Raw genomic sequence first — 18,492 nt, forward strand, 5'->3', positions numbered from 1 at the left:
TAACCGCTACGCAGAACTAATATGAATTGAATCTAGTTCAACCCATTTGTACTTGGAGCAAATTCTGTGCTAGAATCAATGAGATCTTATTGAAATTAAAATAGCTATAAAGAGCTGCGGTATATGGTCAACTGTATGACTATCTGCACTTTCCAGTGCTTGCCTCAGTGCAATGGGTCCAATCAATTATTGGGTACCCCGATTACTTGTGAAATAAGTGTGGAATAGATATAACTATTTTAATTTTTAATATCAGAAAAAGAGACTTAATACTAGCATAAGCTATTGTAATATTTAATTCAATACTAGTATAAAGAGTAATAATTATATTGATATAAAAAAATTGAAGAATAATAAAATTGTATTGGGAATCAATAATGTTTATCAATCAAATGACAAAAATATCTTTGAGCGTAAGTTAGAGTAGTAGTAGTAGTAAATAGTATTTTTTTTTAAATAATATTTTTTTGTTATAAACACTTATTTAAAATGCTTTATATATCTGCATTAAGAATAAATACGGACTTACAGATACATAGGAGTATGTGATAGTACGTAGCAATGTGTGACAATGCGTAATAATGGGTGATAGTGCATGGTAGTTGTAACAGTGCGTGGCAATGCATTGACTATATAGTGGCAACACAGTACATTGAAATACGTAGCAATGCATTGCAGTGCATGGCAATGTAGTGATTAGTACATGGCAGTATGAATATTTATTTGATATGATTGTTTTTCAAAAAGAAGAGATGAGAGAAAAGAAATCTTAAGTGTAGTTGAAGTGATGTGTAATCAAGTAATGTCTTATCTAAGAGTAATATAGTAATTGTGGGTTATTATTAGATTATTTTTTAAAAGTTGTATGGAAGAAGATGAGAGAGAATGATGAATTAGTATACCAAAATAAGTTAAGTTGTTTAGTTACTGTACCAAAATAAGAATGCTTATTTTAAAATAAAGCTATTCTTATTCCACAAGTAAATGACACCTAATAATAGGATTCCACCATTCTGTCAACAACAATATGGAAAATAACTCTTACAACCAATATGGAAATCATGTGGTATATACTACCACAAGACATTTACTCGTGGAATGAGTTTCATACTAGTTTAGGTACGCTAATTTATAAATTTGCATAGGGGAATTTATATCGGTATAAGCTATCATGGTATTTGATTGTAAGCCCATAGTGGTGTAATTGTTATACTTGGTGCGATATAAAAAAAAATAGAGGTATTTTGGCAAATAACTAAAATACCTATTGAAATTATAGCTAAACTCCTTTCCTATGAAAGTGTCGTGTTGTTGTAGACAAACCCCATCCTTTAGTAGTGCTTCGTCCTTCAAACTTCTCTTCTTTTCCTCCATGGCAGGTGACATGCATGGTTCGTATTGATCTCCGAGTTCATTCAGCAAGGAGAAAAAACTTTTGAAAGCTCACTGGTGGTCGTTCAGAGGGAGTAATAGCATTCTTCTTCGATATGATAATTGGAGTTTTTACCAAAATACTGCTACAGTAAATTTATTTTCCAAACTACATCATTGTTTAAATTATTTCCCAAACTAGACTATAGGGAAATAGGTTTCTGGGACGGCCACTATTATTCCTCTAATCATCTAAGTCACATCTCTAAGTAATTAGCAAAATTGATTAATGAACCGCTTTATGGGAAAGCGATTCATAAATGAGAAAGCAATTATAAGGGAGACTTAAATGATCTGTCAACTTATCGTGCAGCCACACTGTAGTTCATAAATTGCTTTTATGGAACGCAACTTAATAATTTCTCTAAAGGTGACTTAATAATTGCTTTCTTTAGAAAAAGTTTCCGATACAACATGTATGCCAAAACCTACAACATAATCTGAAACTTTAACTTGAAACAAAATGTATACTAAAAATTGAGTCACATCAAAAATTGGTACTTACAAAATAAAATTTAAATTCAAAGAAAATGAGTAAACTTGACAACTTCACTATCTTAGACAACTTACAACACACCTACCAATAAAAATTGGGAACTTTACAATATATGAAACTTGCTACAAAACCAAAATAATATTTAGCAAAAAAGTTTAACAAAATCAGAATACATCATAACTCCCCATATAATTATTATAATAGAGTAAAATTAAAAATAAAAATAAAAAGAAATATCATCAACTATCCTCCTGGTCCATAAAAATGAAGGTGTGATGGTTTCTTTCTCCTATAAACAATAACTCCCCATGTAGATGGCTCTTTCGTTAGGGGACCTCTATCTCAAGAGCCTCTATCTCTCGGGGTACATCAATCTCCAAAGAGACCTCCAATCTCTCCTATACTACTCTAGAAGACTCCTCTCGTCCTCTTGCTCTACGTCCCCGTTCCCGCCCTCGTCTGCCACGTTCTATCCCTCGTGCAGATGGCCCTCATCTCAGGAGCTGCAACATCCTCATGTGCTAGAGCTGCATAATCCTCATGGGCTGGAGCTACAAAGTCCTCATGAGCTAGAGCTACATCGTCCTTGTGTGCTAGATGTGCAAGTGATTCATCAATCTTATTTAATGTTATCACACATATCTCAGACATCTCTGTCATTGTAAGACGCCCCCTATCACTACTCCATATTTGTAGTGCACCCATACCTCTAATATGAATATCCATCAAAGTATGAACTTACAAGCAAATCGCAAGTCAAATGTACATAATACTATGAATAATAAATTTAGATGTAAAAAACTATACATACCAGAGTCTAGATGATGCTACCAGATAGATGAAATCGCATGGGGGGTCGATCACATAAAGGAGAAATAAGTTGTCGGGTGAACATTCTATATCACTCCATATAGGGGTTAGCAAATCCTATAAGTCCAATATATGGGGCCTCATTCGCTGCTGTATCTATTCGCTGCTCCCACATACGAATGTATGTTGCATGATGCGTTTGCTAGTGATAACTGTTCTTTCCACGCTTATTGACCTCATGAAGTGCATCCTCTGTATTACATACTATTGGGATTTGTTGTATGCGACCAAAGTATCGCATAACACAATCAAGAAAATGCAACTCCACCACATCAAATCATACGAGGGGAGCTCTAGTCCCCCATATGTGACTATCTGATGTACATATGGTAGGTAAAGGAGCCATGGCATCCTCAGTATCCCATATCATTTGTATTATAATAGAATAATTAGTGAAAAAATAAAAGCCATTTACTTTCTATTATTAACTATCAACTACCTGACCATCTCTTTGTTGATCTAATTGATCTCTATAGTATTGCAACATATGTGGAGTCGAACTATGCTAAAAAGTCAAGCAGCACCGCCATTTGTACGAAGTGATCTACAAGTAGGGGTGGTATTACAGGTCATGCTGCTCAATATGATAACCAACTGCTTCGATAGGAGGTGGGAGCCTATTTGGTCGTCCAACATGTAGGTGTTCCATGAGTAAACATAATTTCCAATATATATATATAATCTCATAAATATAAGGGAAATTTTTATATAACACTGTTACGAACCAGCCTAATCTGATACGTAACGGTTCTGGACTCAATAAAGCACGTAACTTCCAAAGGAATTTGCGAACAATCTAACCAACGGATCCTCCTAAATTTTGGATATGTTGTTGCTCGTGGAGACAGCTTTCAAACGAATTCAAGATCATGGAATTCAGACGACTAGATCTCAGTATATCGACCAAATAGTGCCAAATGTCAATTAGATCCTAGCTTGATAGCCCTCCAATGGCTAGATGGATGCTAGGTTTAGTTCTTGGTGTGAAGGGGGAGAAGTTGTTGTAGAAGAGAGAGGCTGGAAGAGGCTGACAAAAGACTTGGGCGGTGGAAGAAGGGAGGTGGGAGAGAGCGTTAATGGCTAGAGACAAGTAGAGGAGGAGATAAAGGCCAAAGCCAATTCCAATATCATCATCATCCTCTCCTAATAGGGACTCATCAACTAAATTAAACAACTCTAACAAATCCTAACAAATCGACAACTAAGTTAAAACCCTAACAAACCAACTAAACCAGTCTTCCTTAACTTCTTGGATTAACTCTCGGATTAAGCTTTCGTTTTGTCACAGATAGATTCCGAACCTGGAAAAGTCATGAATATAAAAGTTGTAGATCTGGAGGTTGGGGACCTTATCCAGTTTGATATTATTTGAATATGCATAGAATATTCTACGAATATTTTCCCAAAACTGCGCAGAGTTAGATTTAACTAATTAAATAAAATTCTAACCTACTAAGACTTTAACTAAACCAAATAACCAAATAAGATAATTAGACTCAATCCATTGATCCTAATCTTTCTTTGATGTGATTTGATCTGACCCGGTTCGCATCAATCCACCACGCTTCCGACCACCTTGTCCTCAAGGTGTCCATGGTGATTTTCAAACCTTTCGTATTTGCCGAATTGTTCCCACCAACATCCGAGCCGAGTCCAAGAGCGCAAGACTTGTGGAGGAGGCCATCGCTCGGCCAAGTGTAACACAATGTAGCCTCCTGATTTGTGCTCGACCAATTAGTCCAAGGCTAAGATTTAACTCACCTACAATCCAATATACGCTCGAGTCTAGTCTAGGCCTCATGCAAGGGCTGATCTGTTTAGGCTTTGGCAAATTGCTTATTGGCTGAGGAGGTTGTCCTTTAGATCGGTAAGAAACTTGATGGGCAATCATGACCATAGGATCGGGCCGTCGAGGTATCAAATCCTTGATATTTTTCAAAGCTTCAATGCCCTCAATCAATGGCTCGGGTGGCGATTAGTGATGGCTGACGATCGCTTTGGGATTCCTAGCTGTCGGTGTGGGTAGCAAGGTCTCCTTTGATGGTGATGTATACCTCGGTGGTCCTTGGTCAAGCACCGATTGTCGTCGAGGAGATGACGAAGCCGATCAGTTCTTGACATATTCCTTGAAATCATTGTGATCCTTTTACATTGCGTCAAATCTATGCAGCAATATTTGGAACATGCCCCTAAGTTCATCCGCTAAGCCCATATTCACACCCATGGACGTTGGTTGACTCGGTCCTACCGTGGTCGCTCCAAAGGAATCGGCCTCACGGTTAGGGTTATCATGGGTTGAGTCTTTCCTTGTCGGTGTGCTCTCTATTGGTCTCCTTGTTGATGTCATCTTCCTTGTTTCCACCATTAATAGAGGTCTAACATTCGCCTGGCTCTAATACTAGATAATAAGTCCTACGCTACCAAAAGATAGGCTCTGATACCAATGATAAGCTCTAATACCAATTAATAAGCTCAGATACCAATTGGATAGGCTCTAATACAAAATTGAAGGGTTCTTGTACCAAAAGATCGACTACAGAATAATTCTTTAAGATCTGAATTTATTGCAGGAAGTAGTCCGCACAACCATGGGAAAATATTCATCAGATATTATCCTGTAGTTAGAAAATTACAAAACTAATTATGTGCCTGACCGCGTACGAACGCACATTATGCGTTCTCTGTATTTGCGAACATGATGCAAGAGTTTGCAAGGGCGTTCGAACGCGACCCCTCCTGCATTCGAACGCGGCCTATAAGAATTTTATTTTAATAAAAATAAACAACTAATGCAATGAAAAAAGATCCTAACTAAGTGTATCAGCAAATTTTAATATGTTGTAGCCCCAGAAAATAGCTTTCCAACAAATCAAGTTTCAGGTGAATCACACGGTGGGATCTCGAGATATCGTCATATTAGTGGACGAACGTCGGAGAGTCCGTCTTAGGGGACTAGCGTTAATGGGGTGGCACCGGTGAGTATGTGGAGATGGAAGGGTTATGGGTGATGGAAGGGTTAGGGTAAAGTGATAGATAGATTGGAAGAAGGGGGAGGAGTGGGCCGCCCCTAAGGGACTAGGGTGATTGGCCGATCGAGGGAGGCTAGAAGCGGCGACGCTAGGGAATGAGAGAACGTGAGAGAAGAAGATGAAGGAGACAAGGCAAAACTCAATTCATTCAATAATGATTACATGGTTGCTATCCACACCTTTAGAGGGTAACCAAACAATTCAAAAATGGCAATTATGAATCCTAAAACTGTAGATTTTTGCCGATCGTGTTCGAACACACCCGATCACGTTCGAACGCACATTTTGTGTTCTCTGTATTTACGAACCTGATGCAGGCGTTCACAAGCGCATTCGAACACACATTTCACATTCTCTATTTTTGCGAACTTGATGCAGGCGTTCACAAGCGCGTTCGAAGGCACTCCATCTGCGTTTGAACGCGACATACTAAAAACTTATTTTTCTAGAAAATAAACACTAAAATAAGAATAAAAGACACCCGTAAAGTGTATCCATGCTCGAGACATCATCAGTGAAGCCCAAATCGTATCAATCCACCACGCTTCCATACACTTTGTCCTCAAGGTGACTCGAGTTAAACTTGCTGTGTTCGGCGGGTCATCCCCAGTCGAGCTTGGATACTTGTACTCCTACTAGCCCAAGGTGGGATTCGGATCTGTCTATATTGAGTCCACTTGGTCTCGGGTGGTCGAATCAATTGACTCAATGTCAATTCAGCTATAGAAATCTAGTGCATCCAATTGCGCTCGAGAGGTTGAGTTAGATGTAGTTGGTTGATCCTGATTAGGTCCACCTAGTGACTCGAGTTGGGTTCAACCAGCCGAACTAATTGTTGGTGTGCTCATAATCTTTCTGTCCACTCCGTGGATTAGGATCCAAGTCAAATGTGTCCTGGTATAAGCAAACTCGACTTAAGTCAACTAGAGGGTTTCTGATCAGGTCCCTTATTTGACTTAATTGAGTTCCCAAGTCCAGAGATGACTCACACTTGACTTGACCCCTTTGGTTCTTAGGTCCAACCCAGGTCATCTAGCAATTCAACCTGGTCAAGCCCAACCATGTAGCCATCTTGAAATTCTAACCACTTAGGGATTTCAAAAAAATTTAAAATCCCTAATATTTCTCCCGTAATTCCCTCTCCATCAGCCGTTGCCATAGGAGTTGCCTTGGCATGTGGTAGCCATGACTGAGCAGTGACCACCTCCGATAGTTGCTTTGGCAGGGTTCCTGGCGGTGTGGCCGTAGTCGGCGGCAATGGAAGGCCAAAGTTGGCCCAAAAAATGAAATCTTCATCTCCTTCTTCTCTATCTGGTCGCAGCTACGGTAAGGAGCCTTCGGCCATCTGGAATATGAAAATAGATGCCGGTGAGGTCTCTCTTGGGGTGGCGGTGGTTGACTGCTGTGAAAGGCTGAGTTTGGCAAAAACAAAATCTTCATCTCCTTCTTCTTTTAGTCGCAACCACGGCAAGAAGCTTTTAGCCATCTCGGTGAGAAAAGCAGTGGCCCACGAGGTCTTTACAGGACCGTTAGTAGCCGGTACTGCCGTGGGTGGAAGATTGCGACCTTCTCCTTTGAGTTATAGCTCGGTGGGGAGCTGCAACGTCATCGTCAGTGATGACGCTGTCGCGGTCGACTATCGATTGACCAAGGAGAATGGTGGATGGTCGCTGGAGGCCATACGTGATTTCTTCCTGGTTGCCGACTCACCGTGGTTGCAAAGGGAGGTGGTGTAAGGCGGCCCAAGTGCTGGAACTCGCGGTTTCGAATCATCTCCCTCACCACTGATGAGGATTCCTGATGAGGGATATCTAGTGACCATGCATGGTCATCCTCCATTCAATAGTGGTTTGCATGATTGTGGACTCGTCGAAGAACTCCGTTCTAATGTCGAAAGAACCTTTCCAACCATCGAGCTCGCCGAAGGAAACTGCTGCCCTGAAGCTAGATGCTTCGCCATTTCTGTAGGGATCGGGAAGGGTGCGGTCAGCCTTTTCAATTTATCGGTGAGGTCTCCGGTGCATGGGAAGATATGGAGGTTCCGAGGGCTGTTATGATGGTTGAGGATTCCATTGTAGCCAGTGACGATTCGTTGCAGTTGACCATGGGTCGGGGGTGTAGAAGCTCGATCTTGCTGGATAGCTGAACTCTCCCCTATTTTTGTGGGGAACGGGGAGCCCGTGGAGGATGTTGGGTATGCTGCGGAGGGCTCCCCATGCTGCCTTGCGATTGCCATGCTTGTTGAAGAAGGTTTCGGCCACGCCCATATTTCCTGCATCATCTCTATCATCATCTGATTATTGATGGCCATCTGTTCGGAAAGAGACCCAAACATGGCTTGAACACTAGGCTCTTCCGTATTCAGATTTGGTCGGGCGGTTCCGCGGGTGGAAGTCCCCGCAACTGTTTCCCTCTCCTATATTGGGGAAATCTCGTCTTCCTCATCTCACCATAGGAAGCATGTGTCCAAGAAACGGTGGCTCTGATACCAGCTTGATACGATCTCTGCTCTCATACCAAGTTGATACGATCTTCCCTTTAGGCTAAGGTTTAACCTCTCCCGATTTTCAAATCTGGAACAGATTTGACACGAAACTTTGGAAATAGATCCCAAAAGATGTAGCCGACAGATCGACGTGATATTTTGATATGTTGTGGCCCTAGAAAAGAAATTTCCAAAAAATCTTTTCAGGCGAATTAGACGGTGGGATCTAGAGATATCGTCCGATCAGCAGACGAACATCAGGGAGTCTGTCTTTGGATACGTGGATGGAGGCACGAGATCCTTGATGATGGTGGAGGATGGTGCACTGCCAATAATGGGGTGGCATCAGTGAGTAAGTGGAGGTGGAAGGGTTATGGATGATGGAAGGGTTAGGGTAAGGTGATTGATAGATTGGAAGAATGGGGAGGAGTGGGCCGTCCCTAAGGGACTAGGGTGAGTGGTCGGTCGAGAGGGGTTAGAAGCGGCGTCGCTGGGGAATGAGAGAATGAGAGAGAAGAAGACGAAGAAGACAAGGGCAAAACTCAATTCATTCAATCGTGATTCCATGGTTATCATCCACACCTTTAGAGGCTAACCAAACAATTCAAAAATGGCAATTATTAGCCCTAAAACAATAGATTTTTACTAATCGCGTTCGAACGCGCCCGATCACGTTCGAACGCACTCGATCGCGTTTGAACACACATTTTGCGTCCTCTGTATTTGCGAACTTGATGCAGGTGTTCACAAATGCATTCGAATGCCCTCCATCATTGGGTTCTTGTACCAAAAGGTCGGCTATAGAATAATTCCTTTAAGATATGAATTTATTGCACAAAGTAGTTTGCGCAACCGTGGGATAATATTCGTCAGATATTCTCCTATAGTCAAAAAATTATGAAACCAATTAGATTAGATTCGTAACTTCCTGACCTACAATTTTCGTATTTGCGTTCTTTGCAGACGACTCGAACTACAATGTGGGCGAAAACATGGAATAACGTGGGTGATGGTGGTGGTGATGAGTGGAGTGGATGTTAGGGTTATGGATGGATATGGAGATGATGAACCCAATCAGTTCATGACATATTCCTTGAAATCATTGTAATTCTTTTGTATTGTGTCAACTCTATGCAGCAATATTTAGAACATGCCCCTAAGTTCATCTGCCAAGCCCATATTCACACCCACAGACGTTGGTTGACTTGGTCCTGCCGTGGTCGCTCTAAAGGAATCGACCTCACGGTTAGGGTCATCGTGAATTGAGTCTTCCATTATCGGTGTGCTCTCCATAGGTCTCCTTGTTGATGTCATCTTCCTTGTTTCAACCATTAATGGAGGTTTGAGGTTTGCTGGCTCTGATACCAATTGTTACAAATCAGCTTAATCTGATTCGTAGCAGTTCTGCATGGGATTTGGGATCCGCGGATGGAGGCACAAATTCCTAGGTATAGGATGGAGGTGATGATGGAGTGGAGGCCGAGTAGTTGTTGGAGGTGGCTCGGCAATAGATGATGGTGGTGGTGGTTTGCGGATGCAGATGCGATAGATGGTTGAAGGCTATGATTCGCCTACAACTATGGTAAAAACCGTACAAGAGGTAGAGACGGTTAAGCTGAAGTGACGAAGGGGGAGAAGTAGGCCTGCCCTACAGGACTAGGGAGATCGGCGGCAGATGGAGATTAGAAGCTAGACAAGACCGTGCCAACGGAAGAGGTGGCGCTAGTTGATGAAGAGGGATGAAGGAGATGTTGCGGCATTCTTGGAATGAAAGCTCATAAAGGCCTTGTGGGCCATTGCTTTTCTCACCCAGATGGCTGAAAGCTTCTTGCCGTGGCTGCAACTAAACGAAGAAGGAGACAAGGCAAAACTCAATTCATTCAATAGTGATTCTATGGTTGCCATCCACACCTTTAGAGGCTAACCAAACAATTCAAAAATGGCAATTATTAACCCTAAAATAGTTGATTTTTGCCGACCGCGTTCGAATGCATCCGATCGCGTTCGAATGCACATTTTGCATTCTCTGTATGTGCGAACGCGATGCAGGCATTCGCAGACGCGTTCGAACGCGGCGTTCAAACACACATTTCGCACTTTCTGTATGTGTGAACCTGATGCAGGCGTTCACAAGCGTGTTCAAATGCACTACACCCGCGTTCGAACGCGACATACAGAAAACTTATTTTTCTATGAATTAAACACTAAAACAAGAATAAAAGACACCCCTAAAGTGTATCCATGCTCGAGACGACATCGGTGAAGCCCGAATCGTATCAATCCACCACGCTTCCGCAACCTTGTCCTCAAGGTGTGAAATTGGGGAAGCGAGCCATGATATCTAACTCTAACTCCCAGGTAGACTCGTCAGTGGGCTTGCCTAGCCACTCGATCAGCATTTCTGTCCCCAATCTGGATCCATAGCGTCTTCTCCTATGGCCTAAGACTCAGACCGGTTCAGTTGGGCAATCTTCCTCTATTGGTTCGGGACAGGCCGAACCCACCACATGGTTAGGCCCGATCTGGGCCTTCAATGCCCATACATGGAAAACCGAATGGATCCGAGTTCCTTCGGGTAGGTCCAACCGGTAAGCCACTGGACTGAATAGTTGTAGCACTCAGTACGAACCATAGTACTTGTGACCCAACTTCTGATTCAAAATTTGCCTCAAAGTAGATTGCCGATATGGTTGAGCTCGAAAAACACCAATTGACCCACCTCAAACTCTCGCTCGCATCGGCCTTTGTCATGAGTCTACTTCATGCCGTTTTGGGCTGATGCTAGGTGAATCTTGAGCCATCTCAAGGTTTCATCTCGATCCGCAAGCTCCAAAAGTCAAGCTTAGTCTGATCCGCCGCTGCGAGTCTATCGTAGGCATGCTAGACAGGGGTGTGCGCCCATAAATTGCCTCAAAGGGGGTCATGCCGATGCTAGAGTGATGAGCTGTATTGTATGACCACTCGTTCCATGGAAGGAATTTGACCCAATCCTTTGGTCGGTCCGCCACAAAGCATCGCAAGTATTGCTCTAGTTCGCGATTGACCACCTCGGTTTGGCCATCCGTCTCGGGTTGATAAGCTGAACTAAGGTTGATGCAATCTGAAGAACTCAGACCAAAACTCGCTGATGAAGATGCGATCCCGGTCTGACACGATCGTCCTAGGCATCCCATGCAAGTGCGCCACTTCCCGAACAAAATTTTCAGCAACCTCTTTTGCTAAAAATGAGTGCGACAATGCTATGAAATGAGCATATTTGCTCAGCCTATCCACCACAACGAACACCACTGATTGTCCTCGAACCTCCAGCACCTCCTCGATGAAGTCCATGGAGTGGTTGCAACAGCCCGCTGGGTTTGAGCGTCTCCGATTTGACTCGTTGACAGATTTGGCATTCACGCACATATTTCTTCACGTTTGACTTCATCGTTGTCCATGTACAGTTTTGGGCCAGTCGCTTGTAGGTATGTAAGACCCTTTCATGGCCTGCTATAGGGGTATCAAAAAGGACCAGCGATTGGACCTCATCGAACCGATACTCCATCGGTCCAGGTGCGTCATGTGAGTATCAATGATCCCTTCTTACCTATGCCTACACATCATCCCCCACCTATGTTACAAAACTCGAGAGGCGTGCGGCACCAGTGCGCTTCGTTGATGAGAAGGATTGGTACTTTGAGGATGGGGTTGATCCCTTTGGAGATGGTGATGAACGTGCTCGAGGATTTAGAGAAGGTGATCAACATGCACAAAGGTTTAGACCTGAACCAAGGATCTTTCGTGAACTCGATAATGCTATTCGGGAGAGAACCGCATGCTTGGACTTTCTAAAATTTCAAGATGATGATCCAACGGATTGGGTGTTTCAAGTTGAATAATATTTTGATTGTTAAGGTACAGTAGAAGATGCAAAGGTCCAGATGGAAAGCTTTCACCTCCAAGGAACAGGGCATTGCATTGGTATAGATCGGTTATTCGTGGTGGAGGATTTACCGGATGGGCTGATTTTTGTAGGAGGATTACATGCAGATTTGGGACAACAACATATTAAGATTTAAGCAAAATGGTTCAGAGGATGACCATATTGGAGTACCAAGCAGAATTTGAAAGAGTTAGTAGTCGTTGTGAGCTACCTTGGCCTAAACCGACATTGATGAGCACATTTAGTTTAGGGTTACGAGAGGAGATACAAGCAAATGTTGGTGCTCTATGTCCTACCACTCTTGAGGAGGCCTTTGAGAAGGCCGTGAGGATGGAGCGAAAGCATAAGGCTCTAAAGATGGCAGTGAAAACCAACTGGGGCAACCGAGATTGGCGGTTTGCACCTAGAACGCCGATTGGAAATTCTACGGGTTCAAAAACAGCGACTGCGAGTACTAGACCACGACCACCTTTGAGACCTTGTTCCAATGTTAGAGGAGGCACAAGACCCCCCGCGTTCGAAATGTCACATCTGCCCAGGTGGAGGAGCAAAGAGCGAAGGGCCTTTATTTTCAATGTGATGAGCGTTTCACCTTCGATCATCGGTGTTCTAAACCGATGGGAGTGTGATGCTCATCAACGGGCTTGAGGAGGATGATGAGGTTGTTGATGATAGGGAGTGTCCAGAGGAGGTCCATGAGGAGGCTGTTGAGGTGGGTGCGGAGGAAGATATCCAAGCTGAAATATCGATGCATGAATATTCAGGTACTTCCGCGTCGAGGACATTACGGGTAGATAGACTCATTAGAAAGCATTGTGTGCACATCCTCATCAATTTTGGAAGTACACACAACTTTCTAGATGAGAGGTTAGTGAGGAGATTGGGTTTGGATGCTGAACCGACCACGGGATTTGATGTTGCTATTAGAGACGGCACGAAGCTTAAGGCGGAGAGCTTGTGTCGTCGGGTTGATATATAGGTGCAAGGACACGACATCATTGTGGACTTGTATTCGTTGGCGCTGCGAGGAGCGGACATTGTCCCTGGCACTCAGTGGTTACAGAGCATATGGATGTGCGACTTGATGGCGTTCGGTCTTCGCTGATTCCTACGATGTAGCCTATGGTGGGGCTGCCTTGTGCATATAATTTGGCCTATCTTCTTCAGTTAGGACTAGTAGGAGATGAGCCTCAAACGAGTTCAAGTACTACCATTGAATTGTCTAATTTATTAGATAACTTTTCTGGATTGTTTGAGGAGCCACAAGAGTTGCCATCGAGACGAATGACAGACCATCGCATAAAGATTGTACCCAGGGCTGCACCGGCAAACGTGAGGCCATATCGGTATCCACATATGCAAAAAGAAGTTTTTTCCAAGATGGTAGCCGAGATGTTGGAGCAAGGCCTCATACAACCAAGTCATAGCTCATACTCATCCTCCATGCTATTGGTGCGAAAAAAGAATGGGACATGGCATTTTTGTGTTGACTATCGGGCACTAAACGCTATTACCGTCAATGATCGGTATCCTATTCTGGTTATAGATGAGCTGTTGGATGAGCTTATAGGGGTGACTATATTCATCAAGCTTGACTTTAGGGTCGGGTATCATCAAATTAGAGTTCACCCGGCGGATGTGCACAAAATTGCATTTCGGACTCCAGACGGGCATTACGAGTTCCGAGTGATGCCTTTTGATCTCACCAATGCTCCAGCTACCTTTCAAGGCATCATGAATGATATATTTCAGGCTCTATTGTGAAGGTATATTTTGGTATTTTTTTATGACATTTTGGTATATAGCAGTACTAAATTGGAGCATTGGGGGCATTTGGAGGACGTGCTAAATTTGTTGAAGCAAACTCATTTAAAGATCAAGAAGTCCAAGTGCTTATGGGGAGTACCACAAGTGGAGTATTTAGGCCACATCATTTCAGCGGATGGTGTAGCAGCAAATCCTCAAAAGGTTGCATGCACAACCGCTTGGCCTATTCCTACTACTACCATCAGATTGAGAGGATTTTTAGGGCTAACCAGATATTATCGCCGCTTCATCGTCGGATATGACAAGATCGCTGCTTCTCTCACTTCTTTGTTGAAGAAGGACTTTTTTAGATGGACGGATGAAGCCAATATAGCCTTTGAAAATTTGAAAACAGCAATGACGACGACACCCGTTCTAGCGCTACCGGACTTCACCAAAGAGTTCATTATGGAATGTGATGCATCGGGTGTTGGCATAGGAGCTATAGTAATGCAAGGAGGACGTCCCATTGCCCATCTTAGCAAGGCTTTATCACAAAAATCTTAGCAATTATCAAATTATGAGAGAGAGATGTTGGCAATTCTGTATATGGTGACAAAGTGGAGGCCTTATTTGATCGGTAGACGACTCATTCTACGAACCAATCAAAGGAGCCTTCCATACTTTATGGGACAGCGTATACACACTCCGATACAACAAAGATGGGTTACAAAATTGTTGGGGTATGATTATGAAATCCAATACAAGAAGGAAACGAAAAATATAGCAGCGGATGCACTATCGCGCCAACCCGATATCGTCGTGCTTGCAGCCTATTCTTTTCCTACCTTTCCCTTCCTTGACGAGCTGAGGTATACATGTACATCTAATCTAGATATTTTGAGATTATTGCAGGTAGTGATGGATGATCCGGAGCGCTATCCAGAGTTGGAGAATCGAGGCGGTTTGCTACTAGATAGCGAATGCATTCGGGTGCCCACAAATGATGGATTGCGACGGAAATTGTTGGAGCACTTCCACCAAACTCTAGAGGCTGATCATAAGGGTATCTTGAGTACTTATAAGAGGATATCTCATAGTTGCACATGGCCAGGATTGAGGCGGAATGTGAGGCGTTTTGTCCATGCTTGCGAAGTCTATCAAAGGGCTAAGGCAACCACATTGAAACTGGTCGGATTACTTCAATCTTTACCTATACCGGACCGTGTTTGGGAAGACAATTCTATGGATTTCATAGAGGGTCTTTCGTCAGTACATGGTTATTCCATTATCTTTGTGGTGGTTGACATGCACACTTTTCAGCATTGTCACATCTGTTTTAAGCCAAGTCGGTGGTTGGAATTTTTGTTAGAGATGTTGCTCGGTTACATGGCATGCCACGCACGATTGTCTCGGATCGTGATCGTGTATTTATGAGCGACTTTTGGACGGAGTTTTTCAGATTACAAGGGACTCGATTGAACTTCAGTTTGTCTTACCATCCATAGACGGATGGCCAAACTGAGATGGTCAATCGAGGCATTAAGCAGTATTTGAGGTTCTTTGTTGGAGAGATGTCGAGACAATGGTTGGAGTTCTTACTGTGGGCGGAGTGGTCTTACAACAGCATCTAACATAGCAGCATTGACATGACTCCATTTGAGGTAGTGTATGGACGCACGGTTCTAATATTACGCGCTTATGATCTAGTGGCATCGGCAGAACGGATAGAGGTTGAGTTAGCGTTGATGGATAGAAATGCCACATTGAGGAGGTGCGTGCTCATCTTAAACTTGCTCAAAACCGCATGAAGCAAGTTTATGATAGCAGCCATAGGGAGCAGGAGTTTGACATTGACAGTTGGGGGTTTGTGAGGGTGCAACTGTATCGATAGGTGACCTTGCGTCTGATGTGTAACCAAAAGTTAGCTCATCACTACTTTCGTCTGTTTTGGTTGTTAGAGTGTATTGATCCGGTTGCATATCGTTTGGAGCTGCTGGAAGGGTCGAGAGTACATCCTGTCTTCCATGTTTCATTGCTGAGGGAGCGGATTGGAGATCATGAGGTCGTTGGATCAGTTCTACCGGAGCCATTGGAGGAGATAGAGATCGTAGAGCAAGTTCGTGTACTTGCTAGGCGTCGATGACGACATGATACCAGATTAGAGATGGAGATTCTAGTTGAGTGGTTTGGCAAGCCATTCGATAAGGCGACATTGGAGTTGGAGACTGACATTTTGGAGCATTTCCCTGACTTTTCACCTTGAGGGCAAGGTGGGGGAAGCGTGGTGGGCTGATACACTTAGTTAGGATCTTTTCTTATTGCATTAGTTGTATATTTTTATTAAAATAAAATTTATGTAGGTCACGTTCGAATGCAGGAGGGGTCGCGTTCAAACACCCTTGCGAACGCCTGCATTAGATTCGCAAATATAGAGAACCCATAATACGCGTTCGAACGCGGTCGGGCACGTTCAAATGGCCATGTTCGAATGCCTGCATTGCGTTCACACATATAGATAATGTCTTTTGTGCGTTCGAACGCGATCGGCGAGAATCCTCTAGAATTAGGGTTACTTATTATTTTAGAACTTGTTGGGTAGCCTCTATAAATATGTGGATGGCAGCCAAATTCATTATGCTATTGGATTATTGATTTCTTGCCTCCTATCTTCTCTTTAGACTCTCTCCCTCCTCTCTCTTCACTATCCTTTCACCTCTACCATTGGCAATGTTTCTCCTAACTACTAATCTCCCTCGACTGTCAAGCCACCCCTCTTCTTTGGGATCTCGACCACTTCGTTCCCTTCGTCTATATCCCTTAATCATATCCGTCATCCACCTTCATCTCCATACCTATCCATAACCCTAACATCCACTCCACTCTTTACCACCACTATCACCAACGTTATTCCATGTTTTCGTCCCCGTTGCAGTTCGAATCTGCAAAGGGCGTAAATACAAAAGTTGTAGATCAGGAAGTTAGGAATCTAATCCAATTGTTTTAGTAATTTTCTGACTATAGAATAATATTTGAAGAATATTCTCCCACGGTTGCGTAAACTATTTCCTATAATAAATTCAGATCTTAAGGAATTGTTCTGTAGTCGATCTTTTGGTACAAGAACCCATCAATTTAGTATTAGAGCCTATACAATTAGTATCCTAGCTTATCAATTGGTATCAGAGCTTATCATTGGTATTAGAGCCTATCTTTTGCTAGCATAGGACTTATCAAACACTCTGCCTTTTAGCTAAATTTGCATTTACATCCTATATTTTTACTACCTGCAAATCGAGCCATATAATTTAGGAAATATGCATAGAAAACACCCTGAGTTAGATTTTAACTAACACCATGAGAATATTCCATTAATTAAGTATATTTTATTTCTAAAATAATTTAAATGCCTAAAATGCCCTTAGGTTAACCCACGGGAGGAGAACGCGGTCACGGCCCTTGCTCGCGTCCTCAATGGGAGATTCGACTTCCTCGATGAGGGATTTGGAGTTCTCGAGAGTTGACCCCGAGGGCATGGCCATGAGAGGCAAGGGCCTCATGCAGACCTGCCACCCTAGCCTTTTGACCTACTCCGGTGGCGAGGAGGTGGGCATTGGCAACGAGCTCTTCCCTATTCACTGTGGTGTTTGCTAGCACCATCCCCGGGAGAGCATGGAGGTGCCCCTTATCATTACAAAAATAGTCGCCGCAATTGTGGCTAAGGGAGAGTAGTCGGTGGAGCCTCTGATCCCGATAGCGTAGCCGAGTGGTGGAGCCGTCGATCTCGGTAGCGTAGCCGAGGAGATATTGCGCTCGATGAGGAACTTGCGCTCGAGCCAAACCTCAGTGTCCAACATGCCGATCGCCATGTCCTTTCTCGCTGTCACACCACAAATGCCGGATCTTGGCGAGGAGACGGGGGTGATAATGAGGGAGAAGGGAGAAGGGAGGAGGGAATGAGGAGGGAGGAGAGAATGAGATTGGAGGAGGGAGGAGTGTTAGGTGGGGATGATGAGAAGGGAGGAGGGAGGAAGGAGGAGGGAAGAGGATTGGGTTTAGATCAAACGGTGGAGAAGGGTTGGGTTGGGTTTAGTTGGTTAGTGGGTTGTGTTGGGTTTAGTTGGTTAGTTGGTTTGGGTTAGATTGGGTAGAGTGTATTTTTGTAATCTTCTTAGTATAGTTAATTCAACCTAGGAGTTTGGTTAACTTTAACTAACAGATCTAACAGTATGGTTTTTTCTACACATATTCGCTAAATCATAGAGCTCGATTTGTAAATAGTATAAATGTAGGGTATAAATGCAAATTTTGTTAAAAGTTAGCAGTTATCTCTGATGCACCAAGGAGGGAAGCTCAGCATAACTCTCGATAACGTATTGCTAGTGCTGCATTGCCCTAGCTAATGGTGCTAGTGTACTATAAGTCTTGTAGTAGAGGTAAATAAATCAACTCGACCGTAGCTCTTGACTTATCTAGGGGTGGCAATCAAGTCAGGTCAACTTTACCTTGACAC

The sequence above is a fragment of the Typha latifolia genome, chromosome 8 (genome assembly GCF_019914945.1).
Source record: "Typha latifolia isolate L0001 chromosome 8, TyphaL0001v2, whole genome shotgun sequence".
Taxonomy (NCBI): domain Eukaryota; kingdom Viridiplantae; phylum Streptophyta; class Magnoliopsida; order Poales; family Typhaceae; genus Typha; species Typha latifolia.